General features: G+C 39.2%; 1 protein-coding gene across 40 annotated transcripts in view; it reads right to left on the bottom strand.

Moving 5' to 3' along the window:
• PTPRD (protein tyrosine phosphatase receptor type D) overlaps positions 1-23,093 on the bottom strand; it is a 1,852,740-nt gene that overhangs the window by 1,352,563 nt on the left and 477,084 nt on the right. For all 40 annotated transcript variants that reach the window (XM_038769706.1, XM_038769707.1, XM_038769750.1 and 37 more), the window contains one exon: positions 22,022-22,094. The gene's annotated coding sequence lies outside the window, so the exon portion shown is untranslated. The remainder of the gene's footprint in view (positions 1-22,021; positions 22,095-23,093) is intronic.

Consider the following 23,093-nt stretch of genomic DNA (forward strand, 5'->3'; position numbering starts at 1 on the left):
CCAAATTATACTGTTATGAAAATGACAAGTTGTAATACCTATTTGTTTATAAAGTTCCATCATCATAAATCATGTAGCGAGTGTATGACTGTAGCAGTGCACTGGTCTGAGCTCTGGGCAAAATACAATGAAAATGGTTGAAGACACGGTCCCTGCCTTCAGGAAGCTCATAATCTCCAGGGGAATGAAACACATACGGAGAAGAAAATTGCTTGAAATCCTACCAACACAATATCAGGTTTATAAACAATTCTAAACAGCCCAAAAGGGGAACTGAATGCCTTAGCCAAGTGATGGTCCCTAAAGGCTAACACTTCTAGAGTCTCAAATCTTTTTCATCATGAGCAACTCTGGTAAACATGTCCTCTGCCTGGCCACTGTTCCAGCAGGGAAGACAGAGCATCACTCACTCTGGTCAGCAGGGAGAGGAAGCCCAAGGCATTGCTCCCCATGGACCAAGGAAGCTCAAGTTTGAAGGGCGTTCACAGAGACTCATTTTTCCCGGCTTCTTGTAGTGCCGAAAATATGATTTAAGCAACCCCAGAGAAGAATTCATTTATTATGTGAAAAAAGTAATGCAAGCAGAATATTAAGAAAAGTAGTAAATGAGAGTGGTGCATTGGATTTGACCTTTAATTATATGATTAATGACTGAAAATTAATAGCAAATGAAAAATTTCATACTTTTGGCTTTTGAAATGTTAACCTAATTATATCTATAATTCCATGATAAACATTAATTTTCACAATTAGTTCTGTCATTTATATAAACAATTTAGCTAGTCTTCGAGAGTTTGGTTCCATTTATTTCTTAAAGCAATATTTAATGTTTTATGCATGGCTTGCCTTGTAGTATACTGATGTATGGATAAATCTTATCTTTCACGTATGATCTTGCTTTAATATACTGAAGGCTAACTTGAAGAAGTTAACTGATCCATTGAAACCCATTTTTCACATTTTCACAGCAGAAACATTATTTACTGTAATAGGTAATGAAATCCTACCAGAGAGCTCTAGGGTAGCATTAATCTGGCAGATTTGCAGTAACAGCATTTTCATTATAAGACTGTCAACATGTAGCTCATAAAGAAATGTCAATAAACTATAGAGTCATATGCTTTACCCATACTTCCTTGTAAATTTTAAAGTATTTATTTTTGCATATTTTACATATTCACTTCAATCCTTATTTGGAAATTAAATCTCTAGAGTGGTCTGGTGAAAGTGTTTGTTTACAGTACCTATTCAGAAGCAAGTGCCATCACTACCTTAAAAAAATAGGCAAATGGACTTGGAGATTGCCTTATAAGGCTCTCAAACATTTCTTAGTATTCAGTTGAAATAACTTCCCAGTTATTCATTTATTTGTGAATTTTTTTCGAGTAAAATAATTTTCATCCTTTTCCCTCTACATCTCTTAGAACAGAAGTCTAGATGAATGCAGTTATCTAATCTTTATTAAATCAATAAATTCAAAAATTATTGACCCTTGAAAGATGTGGGTCAAGCTGCATTCCAGAGAAGAGTTGATAATGTTTTTCAATGACGTTAGAGATTAGGATCTGCATTTCAAAAAACATTTTAGGCCAAAGCAGAACACATTTCTAAAAGATACCGTGCTCTTTCTGAATCAATCATAAATATTGCAATATTCCCTTTTATGCTTGAAACAGTTCAGATTTTTCCCCAAAATGTAAAAATTTTGGCATGTTACAAAATGAAATATATAATCCTTAATAAATCTTTCTTAGTGCTCTTATACCATGTTTAAAAAACCCCACAAAATCTAAATATATGATAATTAGACTATATCTTTTATAAAATCATGCAAGGAATGACAGTTTACCATTGAGGGGAAGGTTTCTCCTTTCTTTAGTGCTGGGGCTACTTCTCTTTCAAATGAAATATTATGACATCAACCAAAAATTCTAACCTCTAGGATTGCTATGCTAGAACTGAATCAACGGTGCCAATTAATACAGATCATAAGTTTCATTTCTATTGCCTAAAGAAAGATTTTATCAGTTACAATTCAAGAAGGGTGTGAGTCTTTGGCTAAGTTCTTATACTATTGATTTCTATCACTAGTGATAGTGATTTCTATCACTATCACCTTTCCTACAGTTTAGGAATGCAGGAATAAGAGAATAAAGTAAATGAAATATGTATTATCACAGAAATCAACCTAAATTCATTCATTTAATCATATTTATTGAGCACTTCCTATGTGCAGAGCACTGTACTAAGCGCTTGGGAAGTATATATCGGCAACATATAGAGACGGTCCCTACCCAACACTGGGCTCACAGTCTAGAAGGGGGAGAATAATGGTGTTAAGTGCTTTCTATGGGCCAAACACTGTTCTAAGTGTTGGGGGGATACAAGGTGATCAGGTTGTCCCCCGAGGGGCTCACAGGCTTCATCCCCATTTTACAGATGAGGGAACTGAGGCCCAGAGAAGTGAAGTGACTTTCCCAAGGCCACACAGCAGACTAGCGGTGGTGCCGGGATTCAAACCCACAACCTCTGACTCCCAAGCCCGGGCTCTACCCATTGAGTGAACCCCCACCATTCAGGTTGGGAGAATAATTAAGGAAGAAATTGAGAGAACATTGAAGAAAGTACACCTGGGCATGCCTCAATAAAATGTTTCCCATGGCCAGTTTAAGTTTGCAATCATTTGAAGAACAAAATCTTCCTGCTCTGTGCCAAGAAGCATATGGTGACCATTTTGGGGCAGAAATTAGTCTGATCCATGTTGGTCAGGCAAAACATGTGGCAGCTTGCTTAAGAACTTCAAATCCCTAAACTGTGTGATTTGCAACTCAGTGAAGAGAATATAAGTGGTTGGTTCAAATAAATGCCCTATCAAATATGCTAGGAGGTGGGAAATGTTCTTTGTATCTAAGGTTCAAGTATCTAAGGTATTTCTATAAAAGTAGCTCTCTAATTGTGTTTTTTAATTAAAAAAAAAATGGATCCTAGAATACCCAAATCCTGAAAAGCCACCCGTTAGCAGGTGGGTGGAATAAGATTCCTTATAGATATTGGTTCCAGATACCTGAACAGAGGAACTCTGGACATCTGTCTAATGGTGATAAGGCAGGCGACTAAATAAATATCTCTCATCACTCATCTTTCTCTAGTCTCTGTGGGTGCAATTTGCTAATCTATGATTCCCTCATCAGTGAATACCTTCTTTCATTTTGGGGATTCCTCCAATTAAAACACTGGTTTACAATAATAATGATGGTATTTGTTAAGTGCTTACTATGTGCGAAGCACTGTTCTAAGCGCTGGGGGTGGGGATAGAAGGTGATCAGGTTGTCCCACGTGGGGCTCATAGTCTTAATCCCCATTTTAGAGATGAGGTAACTGAGGTTTTGAAAAGATCTACCTATAGTAAGTGCTAAAATATATGACTGATTGATTGTTTGATCATGACGAAAAGTGAGAGTCAACAATGGTGCCAGGCACTGTAGGTGGCATATGGGAGAATGCACACCATAAACACTGGTTATTCAATCTTATCAGGAACACCTGAAATCATGGATAAAATCTCAGTCTTAATAGCACCATCTTTGACCCCAGATAACTACACTGGAATGACAGACAAGATCAACTTCTGGTTTGTTCACTAATGAGACATAGTTCACATGGTCAATAGAACATTTTCAGAGCATGTGAAGTCTCCAGGTATTTTTACTTAATTCTGATGGGAAATGAAGCATTGGAAAAGACTTAGGTAAGTACACGTATAGTCACTGTGTCTTAGCATATATCACATTTTAATGTCAAAATGGTGATCATCAGTTAAAACAGATCTATAAATATTAAATACATAGACTAACTTCATGATTCTTATTTATTTTCCTAGTAACCAAGTGGGATCTTAGCAACAGTATAGTCTGCAGATAGTGACATCCAACAACTGAAACTTGTCAGGTTGAGGTTTAGATATTTTTGAAAAGTAGGTCAGGCTTTTCTGTTTAGCCCTTCTCAAAGGACTTGGTGTAGCAGCTATTCACATTGTTAAGTATTTTTTAACAGGCACTTGTTTAAATTATTAACTAACTCAAATGTAGCTCTATATCCTAAAATACCCCATTTAATGCTGCCTGAAAAACTTAAAATTTACTGAACCTACTCATTTCCATTTCCAAGAAATACTACAAAATTCCTGCAGCTATTTGTAAATCCTGTATTTTTTTTTCTTTTTTCCTGCTTCTGGGTGGGCTGAAAATTACTTCACGCTATCTCTATAGTGGCATTCCACTTTTGTATGAAACCAGAAATTATAAGGATAAATAGCAAAAACTGCAATGGGTAACAATATAAACATCTTATGAAATCATTAAGAAAGTTTTGATTCAAGTTCCAGGCCGAAGAATGAGTGCATTTCTTATTTTACCTAACCTAATTTTCTGTTTTCAATATAGATGTATACTGACCTATACCAGTCATAATAAGTTAAACTCAGAATTAAGCAGGGACCTGAATTCAAATGGGAAAGTCACAGAAATTGGAATTTGATCAAAATCACTAAGCAAGACTATAGTAATATGGCATTAATCGGAAATGAATATGACTGTACATTTTTAAAACAACTGGATTTAGATTATCCAATAGACTTCAAACTCCCTGTGAGCAGGGATCATTTCTACTCAGTCCATTGTACTCTTCCAAACACTTAGCACAGTGTTCTGTGCACAGTTATTTATTGAGAAGCAGCATGACCTAGTGGATGGAGCACAGGCCTGGGACTCTGAAGGATCAGGGTTCTAATCCCAGCTTGGCCACTTCTCTGCTGTGTGACCTTGGACAAGTCACTTAACTTCTCTGGGCCTCAGTTTCCTCATGTGTAAAATGGGGATTAAGACTGTGATCCCCATGTGGAACAGGGGCTGTGTCCAACCTGATTAGTTTGTATCTACCTCAGCACTCTGAATAGTGCCTAGCACGTAGTAAGCACTTAATAAATACCATAAAACTTGCTTTTCATTAAAAGTAATTGAGTATCTAATTGGTTAGAGACGATCAGTTTCTTCAAACTATAGCATGTTCTAATGGAAAGCGCACAGGATCAGGAGTCAGAAAACTGGGGTTCTAATCCCAGTTTTGCCAGTTAGTTGCTGTGTAACCTTGGACAGATCCCTTGAGAAGCAGTGTGGCTCAGTGGAAGGAGCACGGGCTTTGGAGTCAGCGGGCTTTGGAGTCAGAGGTCATGGGTTCAAATCCTGACTCCGCCAACTGTCAGCTTTCTGACTTTGGGCAAGCCACTTAACTAACTTCTCTGTGCCTCAGTTACCTCATCTGTAAAAGGGGGATTAAGACTGTGAGCCCCATGTGGCACAACCTGATCACCTTGTAACGTCCCCAGCGCTTAGAACAGTGCTTTGCACATAGTAGGTGCTTAAAAAATACTATCATTATTATTATTATCACTAAACTCCTCTTTGCCTCAGTTCCTTCAACTGTAAAATGGGAATTAAATCCTACTCCCTTAGGCTGTGAGCCCCAAGAGAGACAGGGGCTTTGTCCAATATGATTAACTTGTATCTACCCCAGTACAGAGCTTGACACATAGTGAGTGCTTAACAAATACAATACTATTGCTACTACCAATAATAATAATAATATTTTTAATAAATTAGTATTGGGGAGGAACAAGAAGTCCTTCCACTTCACTTAGCATTGTTGGTCTCCAAATAGTGTGCTCATTTTTGGTTCCTGCAATTTCAAAGGCAAGGGGAGACAATGTGGAAAACCATTAAGGGAAAGAGAAGGCCAAGAGGTATGTGGCGGGGCCAGGATTAGAACAGTGGGTCCTCTTGATTCCCAGGCCCAGACTGTGAGCCCACTGTTGGGTAGGGACTGTCTCTATATGTTGCCAACTTGTACTTCCCAAGCGCTTAGTACAGTGCTCTGCACACAGTAAGTGCTCAATAAATATGATTGATTGATTGATTTATGCTAGCCCACGCTGCTTCCCCCCAAACAACTGTCTTCGTACATGAGGGGAAGCAGCTTGGCCTAATGGAAAGAGCATGGGCCTGGGAATCAGACCCTTGGTTTTCATTCATTCATCCAATCATATCTATTGAGTGCTTACTGTGTGCAGAGCACTGTACTAAGCGCTTTGAACATACAATTCAGCAATAAAGAGGGACGATCCCCGCCCAATTCTGGCTCCACCCCATACCTGCTGTGTGACCTTGAGCAAGAAAATTAACTTCTCGGTGCCTCAGTTCCCTAATCTGCAAAATGGAGATTCAATCCAGTTATTCCTCCTATTTTGATTGCGAGCCCTCTGAAGGATCTGAAACAACTGTCTTCATACATGAGGGGAAGCAGCTTGGCCTAATGGAAAGAGCATGGGCCTGGGAATCAGACCCTTGGTTTTCATTCATTCATCCAATCATATCTATTGAGTGCTTACTGTGTGCAGAGCACTGTACTAAGCGCTTTGAACATACAATTCAGCAATAAAGAGGGACGATCCCCACCCAATTCTGGCTCCACCCCATACCTGCTGTGTGACCTTGAGCAAGAAAATTAACTTCTCGGTGCCTCAGTTCCCTCATCTGCAAAATGGAGATTCAATCCAGTTATTCCTCCTATTTCAATTGTGAGCCCCCTGAAGGATCTGATTATCTTGTATCTACTTCAACACTTAGTATATATAATGCCTGGCACATAGTAAGTGCTTAACAAATACCAAGTAGCAAGTTACTTTGAAGATAATCTTGGCTGGGTATTCTTAGGGCCAAATAAGAGGAAAAGGGACTAAAGTTTAGGAATATAATTTGATTAGGCAACTTGACTTCTTCATCATAAATATGATTTAAAATTGAAATAAACTAAAGGAGGTTCCTTGAATCTTCACCATTGAAAGTACTTAAAAATAGGAGAAGTAAACCTGCTCATCTGTTTAGAGGCAAGGAACTGAGTTAAAACCCTCCAGATTTATAATTCTTTATTGGTACCATCCATCTATGCCAGTTCTAAATTGTCCTTTTAAATGAAACATGGTGCAATGTAACAGATGTGTGCTCAATTTGGAACGATCTGCACTATCAGGTCTAAGGGAAAGCTTTCAGCTGAGACAGACAACGAAAACGTGCCTGTTTTCAGTGGGATGTTTATAGTTAATTGGAGTTGGTGTCAGATTAAAGCTAGAATGGATTAAAAAGTTATGCGGACCACATACTGATTGATTACCCTGTCTGGAAGCTAGTAGCGTCCACCTGCATATTCATATTAATGTCATATTTTCTCCACATTGCAGAGAAAACAAAGGATCAATTCATAAAATGAATGCAAGAAGCAACGTGGCTCATTGGAAAGAGCACGGGCTTTGGAGTCAGAGGTTGTGTGTTCAAATCCCGCTCCACCAATTGTCAGCTGTGTGACTTTGGGCAAGTCACTTAACTTCTCTGTGCCTCAGTTCCCTCATCTGTAAAAATGGGGATTAAGACAAATAGTAATCCATTTCCCTACTACCACCTCCCACTCACATATACACATCAGGTCTAAGGGGCTAACCCAGGTCTTCTACATAATAATCTGATAATCTGCATTAAAATCAGTGTTATTTCTATTTAGTAGGGTTCCTAGGGAAGCATGATTTAAGGGCATTTGGAATGAGGTAGGAAAAATGGCTTTGGAAATAGGGCTTGAGATGATGATTTTCCAGACTTTGGATTTGAAAGGAAATTGTCAGGAATAGAATAATGGAATAAAGAAGGGAAAGTAAGGATTCACTTACATCTACTATTTTTTTAAATCCAAGATTAGAGTTTTAGGAGCATGAAAACATCTGACACTTAAATGTGTATTCATGTTCTCTATTAAGTCCTGCTTTTCTCCTATAATTCAAAAGCATCTTAGCACATTTACCTCAAAGTAAATTGCTTTGAACTTTGGGAACATACTTAAGTCTAGATTAAATGATTTTGTAGCAGAGTTAAAGCTGCCTAGGAAAGAGGGTTTGGCATAGTGGAAAGAGCATGGGCTTGGGTGTCAGAGGTCATGGGTTCTAATCCCCACTCCGGCACTTGTCAGCTGTGTGACTTTGGGCAAGTCACTTAACTTCTCTGGGCCTCAGTTACCTCACCTGTCAAATGGGGATTAAGACTGTGAGCCCCATGTGGAACAACCTGATTACCTTGTATCCCCCCAGCGCTTAGAACAGTGCTTGGCACATAGTAAGTGCTTAACAAATGCCATTATTATTATCATTATTATTATAATGGGAAAACTGCCAGAACCTAACTACAGCGGTTCTATAATATATATGTGGTTAGCAAGAGTCTTCTATATTACAAAAAACTCTGCACTCAATGGCAGAGAATTTCCCAAACTAGCTGGGCACTTTGCTTCATAATTTACTTTTATGAGCTTCAGCTCCAATTGAATTTTACAGATTTAATTGCTTGGGAAATGATTATGGGAAATAATAATTCAGAGTTGACCTTTTTGAGCTACCTGTTCTTTGGTTTAGCTAGCAATACCTCTAATTGAATTTGTCACCAACAAAAATATGTGCACTAACAGCTGCTAACTTACATTTTGTAATTATTGTTATTACACCAAATAAATATTTAAGCTCTCCAAGAAACCATGGAAGTAGAACAAACTCACTCTTTTGCTAACACAAAGTGGACATGTCCACTGAAGAAATTATTCTCATTTAAATTAACCAGGCTATTTTCTGAAAGTTAGAAAAAGTTGAGTGGGATTCACACACAACTCGTACATTTGGCACTAAATAAACAAGTGATAGAAAAAGGGGGTATATGTTTTGGTGGGAACACCAATGCACTCATCTTTTCACCTTGACTTCAGGCAAAAATAAAAAGTGAAAACTGAATATTTGAGTAAATTCATGCATTTTATTGTCATTTTCAGTGTCAGGCTAGGAGAAATGTACTAAAAGACATATTGTGTAAAATTAAAGACATAATAGCTTCTATTATGCTTATCAGATATGTACAGGAAGGAAGGTATCTAGAACCCCCAATATGCAAGTTTCTGAATTACTGAGTCCAATAATCAGTCAATTGTATTGAATAAGCACTTACTGTGTGCAGAGCACTGTACTAAGCGCTTGGGAGAGTACAATACAACAGAGTTGGTAGATACATTCTCTGGCCACAAAAGTTCACAATAGTGGGCCATGTAAAAGAGTAAAAGGAAATTTAACTCGAGTATTCTAGAAAACTATTTCTACCACAATTATTAGGTATTATGGATATATGAAATATCACAGACCACTACCAGGTGAGCTGAAATTTAGGGATTAGAAAAATGACAAAAATAGCAACGCTTCAGTCATCCTCTGGACAGTAAGCTCATTGTGGGAAGGGAATATGTCTGTTATATTATTGTGTTGTTCTCTCCCACGCACTTAGTACAGTGCTCTGCACACAGTAAACACTCAACTATGATTGATTTATTGATTATATGATGGTAGTTTATGACCCAACTCCACCTCTAATTGGAATACAAGATCACTTCAATCAATCAGTTGTATTCATTGAGTGCTTACTGTGTGCAGAGCACTGTATTAAGTGCTGGGGAGACTACAGTATAACAATATAACAGAGTTGGTAGACATGTTCCCTGCCCACAATGAGCTTACAGTCTAGAGGGGTTTCTAAAGAAACACTGTGAATACGGAAGTATACCAATTTGAGTGGCACAGAAACACCTATAATTTGGATCTATGACAATTTAGAAATACAGGATTGTCACTGGCTGCAAAGGACATGGCAGTGGTAGTTATTTAGAGTTGATGATAGAGAATGAAAACACCATCATACTTTGCTGGGAAACTGAGATCCCCACCAGATGGCTACCACTGCCAATACTGCAAAAGTTGCGGATCCCTTGATGAGGAGATGACATTTTACTGTATCTTCTGTGGCAGTCATTCCAACTAGCCTTCATGCTCAGGAGAGAGAACAGGAACCCAAGAGATTCACTCCTGAGTGCCTATTCCTTTGGAAAGTTTAATTAACTGAGCCATTCAGTGTGAAGGATTGGGAAGGAAATGTCGGGGCAGGTAGTTAGGGAGGGAAAGAAAAGGAGATCCCCAGCCATTTTGGGGTGAGAGATTTGAGCAATGTTCCGGAGAGAGCAGGGCACTTGGGAGGCTCAGAGCTGTGACCCTGAAAGGACATAAGGTGCAGGGAGGGTTTGGATGCCTGGAAGGTTTAGAGGTTAAGAGATTAATACTCCAGAGACTCAAGACTCATGCATGCCCCTAAGGGGAAGAAACGGCACGGCTGCCCTGGCATCCGTTTCAAGCTATATCAGATCTAGGTAGGTGATTTGAAGCAGAATTATGTTTGATTGTCACCTGATTAAGAATACTTACTAGAATACTATTTAACTTTATTGAGATCTCTGTGAGGTCCTTGTAGGATCTGAACTGTAGGATCCTCCAAGAAGCCTTCCCAGACTAAGCCCCCCTTTTCCTCAGCTCCCCCTCCCCTCCCCATCGCCCTTACTTGCTCCCTTCGCTCTACCCTCCCTCCCCAACCCACAGCACTTGGGAATATATGTACATATCTACAATTCTATTTCTTTATATTAATGCCTGTTTACTTATTTTGACATGTATATATCTGTAATTTTATCTATTTATATTGATGGTATTGATGCTGTTTACTTGTTTTGATGTCTGTCTCCTCCCCTCTCTTCCCCCCACCCCCCTTCTAGACTGTAAGCCCACTGTGGGCAGGGGTTGTCTCTATTGTTGAATTATACTTTCAAAGCGCTTAGCTCTGCACACAGTAAGTGCTCAATAAATACGATTGACTGAATGAATGAATGATTGAAGGCACTGCTTACTTTCCCTCCCAGATGTCCATCTGTGAGCCCAAACCTCTCCACAGTTAAATCAAGGCCATTGGTCACAGCCTTCCTAATGGAGTGCTGGATGGAAGTCAGTTCCCTGTGACCATAGTGGCACCTCACCATGCCATCAAAGACCTTACCCTGCCTGAGAACAATAAAAAGTTGGTAACCTACTCCAGAACTGAACACATCAACTCAACCAATAACCAACGGTCAACAGTCACCCGTTCACTTTGAGGATCGCCCTGGTTGGGAGCTTTCCACCCAACTGAAAAACCTATGCTAATTGCCAGACACTCCAGATTTTTTTAATAGTATTTCTTTAGCTCTCGCTATGTGCCAAGTACTGTTCTATACCCTCCAGCCTCTCCAAGTCCTCTCAATCTTCTCTCTCTAATCACTTCATCCCTGTCTCATTCTCCCAGCACCCCACCAAACCAGCTGCCCTCAGCTCACTCCCATCCAACCTCTTCCCAGTCCTTGCACTGTCCCTCTCCCCCTCTCTTACCCATCCCTGTCTTCTTTTCTTAAAATCACTCCTCATTCACCTTCTTCTGCACCAGTCCTCATCAGTTCACTTCTAGCCAACCCCTTCCTACCCTCGTGCTGTCCCCTTCCCTCCACAACTCAGTGGAATCTCCACTCTATCATGGGAAAGCCTCCCTTCTACCTTATCTCTCTGATTTCATACTACAACCTAATCTGTATACTTTAATCCTCTAAAGCCAACATAATCTCTGTACCTCCATCTCATCTATCCCATTATTGACCCCTTGCCCACATCCTCCCTCTGGCCTGAAACTCCCCCCTCGCCCCCCCCGCCCCTTTATATACCACAGGCCAACACTCTCCCTACCACCAAAGCCTAATTAAAATCACATCTCTTCTCAAAGACCTTCCCTTACTAAATCCTCATTTCCTTACCAGACCTTCCCCTATGCTTTGCCAATGCACTTGGATCTGAGCATTTGATATTCACTCTAACCTCAGCTCCTTAGCATTTATGCTCTCATGCCTGTCTCCTTTTTTAGACTTTACGCTCCTTGTGGGCAGGGATCATACCTAAGAGCTCTATTGTACTGTACTAAGTGCTTGGGAAAATACAATATGAAAGAGTTGGCATACATGTTTAGTTCAGTTTAGCCAAATTTATGTTTTAATGCGAGAAACTAATCATGATACAAACTGTTTTACACAGATTAGAAATGCTCATTATCTGCCATTGAGAGCATCCAATTATATATTATCCAGAAATAGTATTTTAATACTTAAGTAATGTGCTTTAAATTGAACTCAGTGAAATCACTGCTAAACATTTCATACCCATAAATAAGAAAATGTATCTAAATGGTGCAATCAGTTGCACCATTTTTTGTTTTTTCTGGTTTTGTTTTGTTTTTGTTGGTTTGTATTTGTTTTGGCCTTCCTTACAGTGCCTTCATCTAATGGGCTTCTTAAAAAGTAGTTGGGATAGTCTCTTCATGATCCCCATCACAAATAATTTAGGATGAGGGATTCATTATGTATATTACCCATTTTCATAGTTACATACAATTGAATACATATGCATATGGGTGTTATTGTATTTGAAAATAATATTCAATTTCTGAAAAGACACCAGTGTGGCACATAACTGGTTAAAATTTATGCTTTAACACTGCATTTATATCAGAATTCCATGTTTTTATATATACTTCTCTAAAACTATTCTACTCTCTATCTAAACAATGTTTCTCATCAAACGTCCTCTCCTTTACTTGATGTTCTTATGAGCAGAATACTTAGGTGAAAATAATACTCATCAACATATACTTATTTTGCCCTTTCTTCAGTGTTCACTTTACCTTCACAACTTGCTAAGAGGTTATCTCCATTTCAAAGAACAAAAATGTACAAGTTTTAAGAAAAGTCTTTAAATTCGTATTGGAGGCCCATCACCTGGATAGAACCTAAAAGGGGAAACATATGTTACGTTCCTATGAATCTGACAAATTCCAAGCAAGTTGTTCCAGCATGGCTCAGTGGAGAGAGAGTGGGCTTGGGAGTCAGAGGTCATGGGTTTGAATCCCGGTTCTGCCACTTGTCAGCTGTGTGACCTTGGGTAAGCCACTTAACTTCTCTGTGCCTCAGTTACCTCATCTGCAATATGGGGATTAAGACTGTGAGCCCCATGTGGGACAGCCTGATTACTTTGTATCACTCCCAGTGCTTAGAACAGTGCTTGGCACATAGTAAGTGCTTAACAAATGCCATTCTTCTTCTTCTTCTTCTTCTTCTTATTATTATTAAAGTTGGATTTTTCTATGTCCAATGCATAGAATTCTCCACCTTAGGGAAAGCTAATTTCTCCAATGTTATTACTGCAATTCTCAAGATCATTCATGTCTTCCTTTGGATGCCCATTGGAAAGGCTGCCCTCAATTGAAGTCTGTCGTGTTCACAAATTGCATTACCTAAAAGCCTAGCCCACACTTCCACTGCATTTCTGAAGCTTGTTCCACACCCTGACCAATAAATGATACACAAGACTTACATTACAGTGAGTCTTCCCAGCATCTAGGTAAGTTGAAAAGTTGCAAAATACATTTCCTCAGAACAGGGAAGTTGTGGTTCCCCTAGTTAAGGAAAACGCTGGTCTTCTAGTTCAGTGATATGGAATAAAGACTGAAGAGAAGGGAATATGGACTTGCAGCATGGCCACACAACCTGCAGTATTCTCAGGGGTCAGAGAAATAGCTACGATCGATTTTAGCATCCCATTAGGCCATCAGGCAAACCAAGAAATGTGTTGTCTGCAATAATGAAACATTCCTCAGGAGGATTAGACCCAGCAAAATAAAGACAAATGGGGAAACCCTACTACCTAGTCAATTCACTTTGGCCATTGACAGCAATGTACTTTTTTGAGCCTGAAAATTGACCAGGAAAAGGCAAATTATTTCTTCTATTAATTGAATATCCCAGAAACCCAAGAAGATGAAATTTAATATTGAGTGTCCTGTTCTAGCACTTTCTCTACCAGAACATATAATTTCACTTTGTAGTTTATGTACTGAGTAATTATGAATAATTTGATACATCTTCCATTGTGATTATCAAAATGTTTCTTTGAGAGCAAAGTATGACACTACATGCCAAGGGTTATATGATTGTTTCAACTGTGGTGTCGAAACATAAATTGGAAGACAAGAAAACAGACATCTTAACAAACAGATTCAGGAGATGCTTGGTGAAAGGCTTTCACCTATAGGATTTGGAGTAAGTTTTTTTTAGAAAAAATCATAAAACATTTTCTAAGGGCACACATGCAAGTCCTTCAACATCCAGTAATGAATTTGTCTTCCTGGTAAGTACAGAGGGATCAGTAGACCTAAAAATGTGTGAGTAAACAGAGATTAAAGAAGAGGAGGAGAACTGCTTTGCATCCTTGTGACCTTTGGGCATTTGGTAGTCACCATACAGCAATTATGTGTACATATGAAAATTATTGTATATTATAAATTATTTATTTATATTGATGTATTCTCCCGCCCCGCAGATTATAAACTCCGTGTGGAGAAGCAGCGTGGCTCCCTGGAAAGAACACGGGCTTTGGAGTCAGAGGTCATGGGTTCAAACGCCGGCTCTGCCAACTGTCAGCTGTGTGACTTTGGGCAAGTCATTTAACTTCTCTGTGCCTCAGTACCTCATCTGTAAAATGGGGATTGAGACTGTGAGCCCCCCGTGGGACAACCTGATCACCTTGTAACTTCCCCAGCGCTTAGAACAGTGCTTTGCACATAGTAAACTCTTAATAAATGCATCATTATTATTATTATTATTAGTGTGGGCAGGAAACATGTCTACCAACTCTCTCATTTTGTACCCTCCCAAGTGCTTAGTGCACAGCTCTTCACACAGAAAACTCTCAATAATTACCTCTGATGATGATGATTATCCTAAATATATTTAATGATGGGTGTGTTTTGTATTCTGTATTCATAAATTATTTTTCCAATAGCATGGCCTAGTGGCAAGAGCATGGGCTTGGGAGACAGAGGTCATGGGTTCTAATCCTGTTTTGTCACTTGTCTGCTGTGTGACCTGGGCAAGTCACTTAACTTCTCTGTACCTCAGTTACCTCATCTGTAAAGTGGGAATTAAGAGTGTGAGCCCCATGTGGAACACGGGCTGTGTCCAACCTGATTATCTCGCATCTACCCCAGCACTTAGAACCGTACCTGGCACAAAATAAATGCTTAACAAATGCCATAAAAAAGACATAATGAGCCAAATACTACAGGTGCTTTAACTTGTCTTGGAGAGTAAATTAATCACCTTGGGCTGTGTTATCTTTTTTAGACCACAGTATCCCATAGCAGAATTTACTGAGTAGTGCTCTATAAGTTTAGAAGATTTAACATGCCTTCTTTAGCAACTGATTTATAATTGGGGAGAAGTTCTTTTTCAAATGAAGATTTCAAAGAGTTTTAAAGGCATTTATCGCAATTAGAATCTACAGAACCAAATAGTTGACAGATATCAACTTGACAGTAAACCTGGAGGGCAGAGATTAAGTAATGATGATGATCATGATGATGATGATAATTACAATAATAATCATAATGTCTGCCCTCTACTCAATGCTTGGTTCCTTGGGCACTTTGGTGCTCACCCCAACCCCACACTACTTGTGTCAGGGTTTTTGTTCTTTACTATTTTCCCTCTCCCTAATCCACTTTGGTGTGTCTGTCTCACCCTGTAGACTGTAATCTCTTTGTGGACAGGGATCACATCTACCAACTGTACTTTCCCAATCACTTAGTACAGCTCAATAAACACAATTGTTTGATTGTACTTTCACACAGTAAATGCTCAATAAATACCACTGATTGATTGCTTCAAGGACTGCTCTCAGGAATTCTCATCCACCTGGGGGACTCATGTCTGCCTAGGCTCCTGAATTCATGCCTAGGCAAACTGGAACACCTGAGAAAGCCTGGGACAACCTGGCTTCCCTGAGGCACTCTGGATTAGCAGGGATCATATGGCCTGCCCTTCCTCCCAGGGGTCTCTCTAATAATACGGAGAATATTTTATTCTGATGACTTGCCACCTGTTCACATGTTTTGTTTTGTTGTCTGTCTCCCCCTTCTAGACTGTGAGCCCGCTGTTGGGTAGAGACCATCTCTATATGTTGCCAACTTGTACTTCCCAAGCGCTTAGTACAGTGCTCTGTACACAGTAAGCACTCAATAAATATGATTGAATGAATGAATAATACAGGTCCCTTGGATCAACCACAGTTCCAACTTTCAGAATTAGCCCAATGGTTAGTCCAATCTGGGTCCCATAACCATTGAAGACTTCCCTTTGCCTCCAGGCTCAAGCAAGAGAAAGTTCTCCTCCTCCACTATTGTCAACACCATCATTAATTGTTTTTACTGAGGCCTTACAGTGTCCTGCAGAACATTCATGAGATGGCTGTGAAATATTCAAAAGGAGTTCAAAACACAATCCAAATCCTTGAGGTGTTTACAGCAAATGGAGGTGAGCAGCAGATATAAATTGCCAAATATACAATAGGTAAAAAATAGGTAAGCCCAATTCAATATGCCAATTGCAAATAAATAAGCACATCAAATATGTGACAACTGAGGTGTCTAAGGGGCTGCTCTCATGACAAGGAAGATGGGGAAATTAGTCTGGGAATGTCTCTGAGATTAAGTGTTTTATTAAAGGGCTTTGAAGGAGGGGAGGTACTTTATTTAGTAAAACAGTGAGGGGAGTGAGTGCCAGGATATATATATATAATGGCATTTGTTAAGCGCTTACTATGTGCAAAGCACTTGTCTAAGCGCTGGGGGGGGGTACAAGGTAATCAAGTTGTCCCACGTGGGGCTCACAGTTTTAATCCCCATTTTAGAGATGAGGAAACTGAGGCTCAGAGAACTTAAGTGACTTGCCTAAGGTCACACAGCAGACGTGGCAGAGATGGGATTCGAACCCATGACCTCTGACTCCAAAGCCCGGGCTCTTTCCACTGAGCCACGCTGCTTCTCTGTTATGACTTCTCCAAGTTATGACTTGGAAGCTGAAAAATTGTGATCCAAATCGAACCTTCTGGGGAGCAGTTTTCAGTCTGGGTTATATGCTTCCAATATGGAAATGGAGAGCTCCAGATAGAGGAAACTTCTGATCCTTCACTCCACTCCATTGGGTGTCACATGAGACACAGATTGACGCTGGGTCTTCTGCCTCTCTATCATTGAAATGATTTGGTCTCCTGCCCAGTATTGGGTCAGCTGAGGAGCTAGTATCAAAGTGACCTCAGCCATATGAATCACAGGTTTTCATCAAAATTTGGAGTCACTTTACAGTGAGTTTGTGATTTTTACAGATGCACTACTCAAGATTAACTTATACATTTCCCAGAACACAGGAAGTGCTCAGTAAATATTAAATATCATTCCCAGTACTGCCACTAATTCTGTGCTAGAGTCATAATTATCCTTTATCTGGTTTGGGCCATACTCCTTTGAGTATTTAGTAAAATTAATCATACAATTACTATTTTTAGTGGAGAAGGTATTATTTGACTCTACAGCCCAGTCTTCAAGATATTGGGGTTATTTAACTGTATAGCACCAAACTAGGTTGAAAATAATTAAAATAGAAACTACCTTAGAGTCTGAGAAACACAGGGGAAAAGAAGAACTAAAACAGCCAGCCCAGAACCCATGCTAACTCTGCAAAGGCCTTGAGCACCATGGCTGAACTAGGCTCTCAAACAGAGCAATGGACAAAGTCATGTTTAATCAGTTATTCAGTAAGAAAAACTATCAGCAAAGACATACAAAGGCCACTGCACACCTAGAGATTATCACCGAAATCCGCAGCACTATCTACCATAAACTGGGAACTTTTGTGTATTGCTATAATTCTATTTATTCTGATGGTATTGACACTTGTCTACTTGTTTTGTTTTGTTGTCTGTCTCCCCCTCCTAGACTGCTACCCTGTTGTTGGGTAGGGTCTGTCTCTATATGTTGCCGATTTGTACTTCCCAAGCGCTTAGTACAGTGCTCTGCACACAGTAAGTGCTCAATAAATACGATTGAATGAATGAACTGCAAAGTCAGTTTATGACATAAGGAAAAGCGTGGAAAAGGCTTTAGGCTGAAGCACTGCCAGAGTAGCTCACCTGAACCTCCTTTACCTCAGACACAGCTTAAGCAGAAAACAAATAGACTCATCACACGGAAGACTCCTAGGAGAGCCGGAGAATGGAACAAATCACAAGCAGGAAATCAGCCCAAAGCAGGAGTCAAAGCAGTACAACAATTGAGGCTTCCCCAGAGCTTCAGATCGGAGGAATATTCATTCATTCATTCAATCGTATTTATTGAGCACTTACTGTGTGCAGAGCACTGTACTAAGCGCTTGGGAAGTACTAGTTGGCAACATACAGAGACAGTCCCTACCCAACAGTGGGCTCACAGTCTAGAAGGGGGAGACAGAGAACAAAACATATTAACAGAATAAGATAAATAGAATAAATATGTAAAAGTAAAATAAATAAATAGAGTAATAAATATGTACAAACATATATACATATATACATCTTCTCAGATGTAGGTGGAGCTCTTCCACTATAAGCCAGGAAAGCCCACTCCTTCCACAATACTCCAGAAGTTTTGGGGAAGTATAGACAAAGAAGTCCTATTTGCTCCCTGAATCCAGTAATTTTTGTTGTCCCTTTTTACCCTGCATTTTTTTTTTTGCCGGTTTTCAACCAGACCTGTCTACAGAATTTTCAAGGCATAGTGCTTTGACAACGATAATAATAATAATGATGATGGTATTTGTTAGCGCTTACTATGTGCGAAGCACTGTTCTAAGTGCTGGGGGGGATACAAGGTGATCAGGTTGTCCCAGATGGGGCTCACTGTCTTAATCCCTATTTTACAGATGAGGTAACTGAGGCACAAAGAAGGTAATTGACTTGCCCAAAGTCACACAGCTGAGAAGTGGTGGAGCGGGATTAGAACCCACGACTTCCAACTCCCAAACCCATGCTCTTTCCACTAAGCCATGCACCATCTAGTAGATTCTGCTGAAACTCTTGGGGTAGGTATCAAGGTTGCAGGGTGAAAACTGAGTCACGTTATACTTTCTATTAAAGATAAGTTATTCACTTAGGAAATATTGGGTGATCAGGCAGAGCATATTAATATCAAGTAGCGTGGCTCAGTGGAAAGAGCATGGGCTTTGGAGTCAGAGGTCATGGGTTCAAATTCTGACTCCCCCAATTGTCAGCTGGGTGACCTTGGGCAAGTCACTTAACTTCTCTGTGCCTCAGTTACCTCATCTGTAAAATGGGGGATTAATAATAATAATGGTGGTATTCAGACTTTGAGCTCCCCGTGGGACAACTTGATCACCTTTTAACCTCCCCAGTGCTTAGAACAGTGCTTTGCACATAGTAAGCGCTTAACAAATGCCATCAAGAAGAAGAAGTAGTAGTAGTACTCTGTTTCAAATTCTAGCATAGTTGAAAGTATAGATGAAATAAAGTGCTACATTTTTGTTAAAACATTTTTTTTTGCTTTTTATGGTATTTGTAAGCACTTCACTATGTGCCAAGCACTGTACTAAGTACTTAGGTAGATACAAACTAATCAGGTTGGACACAATCCATGTCCCACATGGGGATCAGACTATTAATCCCCATTTTACAGATGAGGTAACTGAGGCACAGAGAAGTCAAGTGACTTGCCTCAAGTTTACATTGCAGACAAATGGTAGAGCCAGAATTAAAACCCAGGTGTTTCTGACTCTCAGGCCTGTACTCTATCCACTGGGCCATGCTGCTTCTCCATCAGTTATGTATCACAAATTAGGTGTCTGTCTGGTTTTGGTTTTGGTTGTTGTTTTTTTCTGGGTCAGAGAAGTCCTAACATATATGCCCTTACTTTTCTATTACCATTATGTAAGTCTTATGAGTTGATTATAAAAAAAACTAATAGAATAGGATAAATGGAAATATTATGTAGATTAAGATGGAGTTTAGTCACGGTCATTGATTGTGACATTTTGACCGAACCAACATTTCTAGAAGAGCACAAGGCAAGTGGGACTCTAGCTTCAGGACTCATTCTGTTAGAGGCTTGCCCAGCATATTGCAAAGATCAAGAAGATGCCCCCATACTTGAAAAACTCTCCCATTTCTAGGACCTCATTAGTGTCCTCCACTCCCCTCTCTTCCCAAGAACCTCCCTCTGGAGGGGAAAATAGGTTCAACTTTGTTGTGACTTTGTGGAAAAGGAGATAGAACTGCCTCTTGAAAGTTTGTCCTGCCCTCATGACAGCTTGTGCTGGGAGGGAATGGGGAGATTAGAGGGGTGGTACCCAGAGGGGAATCTCACAGAAGTCTGTGGAAACAGGTTTGGCGAATAGTTATTGATAACTTTGAATTTTGCCCTGGTGAACTCTGGACTAGCACAAAAACAATCTTAAAGTATCCTTTCATGACAGTTTGTAGGGCTTTATAAAGTACCATCTATTGCTCAACATTACTACAATCATAGCGTACTATATACTAAATATTAGGGTAGAAACTAGACAATCAGATCAGACACAGTCTCTACCCCATAAGCGGTTCACAATCTAGTGGAGGGGGAGAGTAAGCCAAATAAACTAGAAGTAGCGATTGGTAAAAAGTGAAGAAGTTTATTTCAGGGACATTTACAAGAGTTTACAAAATTGATATCAGATGTCCAAACTAACTTAATCTCACGTTAAAAAACTACTGAAAGGCAAGGCAGAGTGGTGTGCATTTTTACAAGCTCAAGAACTCCCCAAAAGGACTTCACTTACAGCCACTTATGAATGTTTACTAGCTCTTGGTAGTCTCTCTTGTCTGTAAGCTCATTATGGACAGGGAATGTATCTGCTAATTCTGTTGTACTCCCCCAAGTTCTTAGTACAGTGCTCTGCACGCAGGAAGTGTGCAATACGTACTATTGATTAATTGGAGTTGTTAGTTTTTTTCTAGCTGATTCCTCCTGTCTTTGTAGTAAGCACCAATAGCAGTGACGTCAGGTTTTATCTTTCTTGTTCCCTCCAACCCTTCTCTCTCTTTCCTCCCTTCCTTTATTTAATCTTTCATTTCTCTGGCTTAGTCATTTCCTAAATTCCAAGGAACTGTGTATTCTAATAGCAGCTAGTCATTAGCTGCTTCTTCACTAGTTCTGGTGTCTAGCTGGTACTAGCAACCACTCAGAAGCCATATCAAATAGTCTAGGGAAAAACCCTACCCTGAGTCCAGATCCATTTTAATATGCTCTTTCCTCTTTCTTCCCCTGAGAAGGGGTCTTAAAAGGGTAGTAATCCTGTTCTGGGATTTAGAAAAAAAAATAAATTATGTGTCTATGCAAATATATGCAGGCATATACACCAGGTTCACTACAAATAGGGATTTTTTTTTTTTTTTGCTTAGAAGCAGAGCAAAATGTCTGAAAATGTCTCAAAATGTCTGAAATCAAGCTTAATTTAACCCAAAGCCTTGTATTGCTTAAACAGAGCAATGATAATAATGATGGTATTTGTTAAGCACTTACTATGTGACAAGCACTGCTCTAAGCGCTGGATATTTTACTCCAAAAGTCGACAACTATACATCTCTGAATTTAAATTTGGAAGAAAATTTTCAGTCTTTTTTTTTTTTTTTTGCAAAGACAATCATTGCCATTTTTACTTTCTAAGAATTGTGATGGGATGACAAGTCAAACAAATGGTTTTCTTTAAGATATACCAGGTTGGGAAAATTGCCTAATTCCATGAATAAAATACCCTTAGGGTACCAGAAGGACAAGTTACAGGAAGCAAAATTTGGACCTTGTGTTTCAGTGAATTAACTCCCCCATATATTGTAACAGCATTCCTATTTGGGGGAAAGAAAAAGAAAAATAACATATGACTCCACTTTAGACCTCTGAAATAGTCCACCTAAACATGTTAGAGAGTGTCATGTTGAGACATCAGCACACTTTTAAGACATTGAGAATATTTAGTACTGTCTGTAGCAGTCAGTTACTGTTATTTACCAGAACAATATAGCATTCTTAACATAGCACTATTACTATCAAAAGCAATGAGAAAAATAAAGACTTACCAATTTACGACTTTACACAGACACAGCAATCGATGACTGGAGGATTAAAAGCGCAAAACTCCTCAAGATTTCCCTGTAAGACAAAATCAGACCCAATGTTTCTTTAACATTTTTTTTGCATTTGAATGATTACAACTTTGTAAGTTAATGAGATAAGAAAGGTAACAATAAAAATTGTACATGGTAGGTGAATGCCATTTACAAATTAATGCCATGGCATAATGGCATAATGAAGTGAAATTTATACTCAAGTTATAATGTAAAACAGTATAGTTCATAAAATTTAAAATAAAGGTCACACATATTAAATTATATGATTCCTTCAGCATTCTCTGATGAAAAGGTTTGTGCCATAGTACATCAATTACGTAATTAACTACAGTGCCTGTTTTACCATCCACACAAGGATCTATTTTACTAAAAATAATTTTGTTCCAATGTGCTTGATTTAAAAATAAATCTGGTTTCACTGGTATTCACCATGTTACTTAAGATAATTAAATCCTCAACGTTATTAGTTATGCTGATGGTACTTAGAATGAGATACTGTTAATTAGCTAAATGAACTTGTTTGAAAAAAACAAAAGGTAAATGAAACTATCCCTTTAAATCTCGTGCCCTACATCCAATTGATACCTGAATAAATTTATGTCTGAAACTGGATTATATATTATTAAAACTTCTTAGAAGGTATAAGCCTGGATTTTTTTTTTCTTTTTTACATCCAGGCTTTTCCACCCCTAGCACTGTCTCCCACTGAAGAACCTGAGGAAAGTTTCTAGATGCTAAGACAGGCTTGTTATAAGGTGAGAGGTACAGTGCATAATAGCCAGCCCCCTCAGGCAGCAGCTGTCAATCAGTAAGACTTCCAAGTTAATTAGAAAGCAAGCATAAGGCTGCAATTTCTGGGTATAAGATATGCTGTTTCAGTGTTAGATTTACATACAAGCTAACTAGGTCATGGCTTAGAGCAGCATATTTTAGAGAGAGAAAAATTGTGCTACAACTGCACCTTCAGAGTGCTGTGCCTAGGACATTTTAACCTATTATGGCAATGTTCCTGGAGGCTGTT

The sequence above is a fragment of the Tachyglossus aculeatus genome, chromosome X4, assembly GCF_015852505.1.
Source record: "Tachyglossus aculeatus isolate mTacAcu1 chromosome X4, mTacAcu1.pri, whole genome shotgun sequence".
Classification (NCBI taxonomy): domain Eukaryota; kingdom Metazoa; phylum Chordata; class Mammalia; order Monotremata; family Tachyglossidae; genus Tachyglossus; species Tachyglossus aculeatus.